Below are 4,732 nucleotides of genomic sequence, written 5' to 3' on the forward strand. Positions count from 1 at the left end.
CTAATAGGTTATACAGCGGTCTAAAAGGAGGTTGTTTATCCCCTATATCTATCTTATACTTAACTAACATAGGGTTAGGTAAGGTTTGTACAGCCTCTTTACTAGAAATATCCTCTAAGTCTATATATTCCTATGGAATCTCTAATTCCTTAACTGCGCATAGCCGGACATCCAAAAATAAATATCCCATATCCCCGTTCTTAGTATTAAGAGTAGCATATATAGCATATGCCCACCCTTCTTCTTGCACATAGTTTAAGAAAGTCTCTTAATCTTTAACTATAATACATAGTTAAGACTTCCGATGTTAATACAAGGCTAAAGGCCAATTAATGTCCAAATTAACTTAGTAAAGCCATAGGTATCCCAAAATAAGGTTATACCCCTTAATTTCTACGGCATAGAAGCGCATCTCCTGCGTGTCCTATAGACCATCGCGGTCCTAGCTGGCCATAGAAAAAGCCTATTCCCCGTAGCATAAAATCCGGTAGCCTCTAATGCTTTAAATAATGCGCACTTATAAGCCGCTAAGGTCTAAATCTAATTCTTTTACTAGTAATTAAGAAATGAACCCTATACTCGCGCCGCTGTCTATAAGGTAGTCTCGCGTTACCCATTTATTATTAACTTAAATAGAGACAGGAATAACCATACAGCAGTTTACTCCCTCCTTCTTTTACTAGCCTAGTATAAGGGAGTAAAAATCCACTAGGCTGTCTCTTTTCCCAATTAGGCCGACTTTTACTTCTTTTACTAGTAGAAGCGGCTTATATAGCCCTTCTTGCCGCAGTTATAATAGGTACGTGTCTCCCGGTTCCCCTTTTACGGATTAGGTCTCTGCCTATTATTATTTTAGGGTTAACTAGCATTACTCTAGGGCTGCGAGGCCTGCTTACGTTATCCTTCTATAGAGCAGTTAGGTCGGAATCTACCCCTATTATTAAAGCTAGGTCTAGTCCTACGCTCTTTATTATTAGCGTCTCGTTCCTTTCGCTTGCCTAGATAGTCTCTTTTAGCACTCTTAATCCGAGTAGCTTCAGAGATAAGCTTTTCTTAAGAGGTAGGAATTTCGCCCTTCTCTTATATAGCCTGTTAAATCTTAGGTCGTAGCTTAGTAAGTAGCTAGTGAAGTTATATAGCGTCATCCCACAGATTTAAGTAGGGTATATTATCTTCTAGTTCTTCTAAGTAGTTTACAAACTAGACTATAGTCTAACCATCCCGCTATTTGGCGTTATGGTATTGCTAGTTATAGTCTATCCCTTAATTAGTAGGGTCTTGGACCTAATTAACTAACCAGGTCCTAAGTTCGCTAAATTTAAGGGGTGTAGTAAGTTTCTTCTTATAGCGTGTCTATGAACTCTTAACGGTGCTACGTAGGAAGGTAGAAGCAATCAGTGTCTAATTATACTTATTAAAGTAACATTTCGGATCTAGCCAAAACTTGGTTTCATATTGTCGGATAAAACGATTATAGTTCCAAAAACTATCACTATAGTACTTATTAGGTTCCTTTATACGGAATTTAGGTTTTTCTAACGTCACAGTATAGTGTAGCGTTACCCCTTCGAGTCCGCTTCGTATCTAGGGTGTCTATACTTCCCCTAATTGTCCTTATAATTATTCTTAGTAGTCTTAATATACTTATCTTAATTATATCTCTAACTCCTTTGTTTTTTATAGGGTCTTATATAGCGACCGCTCCGATGACTCCCTAGCGGTAATTATTCCTAAGGGTCTCGCAAGGTTAGACAGACTAGCCATAGCTTCTTTATAGGAAGAGGGAATGCGCTCCTCTAGGGAGACTCTTTAAGCTTCTTACGGTGAGGGCGTTACTTTATAGGGTATAGGAGTATGGTTCGTTATTATTAATTAATAGCCGTACATTCCTAACGGATTATAAGTGATTAGAATTATAAGAGGCCAGTCTAACTAGAACGTATAATTATCTAATTAACAGTGTTACTGGTAAGTAGAAGGTAAGTTAAAGGTAAATAGAAGGTAAGTTAAAGGTAGAATNAGTTTNANNTATTAAAGNANAAATGCTTCTAACNACTTCTATTNANAGACTAATNGCTNGTTCTTCTNTANAGGAGAACCAGCTCCCTATATAATCTTTCTAAGACGCCAGTAAAACCCTTTACCCCTTATCTGTCTAACCGTGTCTTCTGGGACGTAGATAGAATATAGGTAAGACCTCCTTCTNGAACATAGATGAGACCTCCTTCTAGAACATAGATGAGACCTCCTTCTGTCTCATCTGATATGTACCTTCTGGGGAATTCCGTTACAATAAGTAAGGAAGAATATAGAGAATACATTAAATAGGTCTTAAAGAGACTATAAGAAGAACAGATGCTAGTAGCAATTAAGAAATGCAAATTCTTTACTAAGAAGATAGATTTTGTTAGATTTATTATTAAATTAGGCTAATTTAATATAGATCTAAAGAAGATCGAGGCTATAGTAAATTAGCAAGAACCAAAAAATGTAATATAGTTAAGGTTATTTCTAGGATTCTGCAACTACTATAAAAGGTTTATAGCTTAATAGTTAAAGGATATTAAGCCACTTATAAAATTAATAAAGAAGAAAGAACTATAGGCATAAAAAGAGGAATAAAAGGAACTATTTAAGAAAGTTAAATAATTGTTTACCTAGAAGCTAGTTCTTAAAATCTATTAACTATAGTTAGAGATAGTAGTTAAAACGGATGCATTAGACTATATACTAGGAGTGTACTTTCTATAAAAATATAAAGATAGATAGCGCCTAGTAGCATACTATAGTTAAAAGATAATACCACTAGAACTAAACTATAATATCTATAATAAGGAGTTATTAGGTATAATTATAGCACTAAAAAAATAGAGATTATTCTTATAAGGCATAGAAAAACTATTTATAGTTAAGACGGATTATAAGAACCTAACGGGGTTCCTAATAATGAAAGAACTTAATTATAGATAGGTTAGATAGGCGGAGATGCTTATAGAATACTATTTTAAGATTTAGCATACTAAAGAAATAGAGAATGCACAAGCAGACGCTCTAAGCAGAAAGGCTAAACTATAAAATAATAAAAAGCCATTAGGGGCTTTGTTGCGAAAGGATATAAATAAATAAATTAGGTATAATTATCTAAAGATCGCAGTAATATAAGAAGAGAAGACCTATAAATTACTAAAAAGTAATTAGATATAAAAGATCCTAGATATAATAATAATAATAATTCATTACTTAACGTCCGATTTAGATCCTTATTAGGCCCATATAAACTACTCCTTATTTATATATAGGGAGAAAACTCTATTTAAGAAAAATGAGAAAACCCCGTAATTTATCTCCCCGCCTTTTAGGACTCGCCTACTTAGCGCCTACGAGCCGCCTATAGTGCTTTACTACCTTACTATTTAACCTCCTTAGGAACTACTGCTCCCGTAACAAGCCTATAAACGCGCTAGTATTATAAACTTTTACTCTACTACTATAGAGTTACTAGGGGGCACCTACTGCTNNCCCCCTTACCTTNTATTACCATTTCCCTTANAACCCNGAACTNATTTAGCACATTTTAACTAATAAGCCACTNGGTAACCGCCTTAAGGCCTTTTTATATTAAGAGCAGTATATTATAGTTCTCTATGCCAGCTACTAAGAGTATTATTTCTTAATTAGTGCGTAGGGGGCATAGCAGTATTACGTGTTTTAGTATCTATTTTAGTTAGCCATATTTATATCTTAGGCTACTTACTAGAACACCTACCCAGTAAAGCCAATCTTTTAGTCCTATTATTCCTATTCTTAAGAGTATTGCTATTATATTTTCTGCCTTTATTAGGCCTTCTCAGAGCCCTTAGGTATTTACCCCCTATAGCGTTAACTATACTATGGCTTAGGTTCGTCTTGCCTAAGTTAGCCTCTATACCTTTAACTCCTATTTACCTCTCTAGCATTAGTCCAACCAGTATTATATTACAGTAGATGGTTTCCTAGCGTTCTTATATATTTTACTTTAGCTCCTTTCTTTATCTTACTATTATCTTTACTAACCTCTTATACGCCTCCCTTCCTCCTCTATATAGGCCTAGGCCCTAAAGCAATACTATTCTTCTTCTGCTTTCTTTACCTATTTCTCTAATATCTCTTCCCTACTTTGGGATTGTTGGTTTGTTCTCCTATAGGGCACCCTAAGGTCCCTCTATAGTTTACTTAGGCGTGTCTTAATATACTTTATAACATTAGAGTTGCGTTTATTTTACATTTTTTATATTACAGCGGCTTTAATATATAACTATAGGGGGGGAATATTGGATTCCTTCTTAAGCAGTGCTATGGCCATTTGCTTGTACCCGCCTATAATACTTTAAAGGTAGGCTATTTAAACCTTTTAAAGTAGTTTAAGGAGTAATTTTAGGGGGCCCTTTTTAGTTTCTCTAATGGCCTAAATACTAAATCTATATATTATAGTTGGCCGGACAACTGCTATATATAGTAGGCGTGACCTCTAAAAGCATAGACCCTATATAGAATTAACAATCCTAAATAAAGCAATAAACTATGCTTGGCCTTTATAGGCCGCTTATGCCGTATATACGCTCTACCAGAGCTTACTATTTACCTATACTCCTAGTACCCTTAGGCCCTAAACTAGTTAACCCCTAAAGCTTTAAATATGAATTATATGCTAAAGATCTACAGATTAGTTGCGTTTTCTTATAAAATGGATTAG

Source organism: Cenococcum geophilum (assembly GCF_001692895.1).
Source record: "Cenococcum geophilum 1.58 unplaced genomic scaffold K441scaffold_46, whole genome shotgun sequence".
Classification (NCBI taxonomy): domain Eukaryota; kingdom Fungi; phylum Ascomycota; class Dothideomycetes; order Gloniales; family Gloniaceae; genus Cenococcum; species Cenococcum geophilum.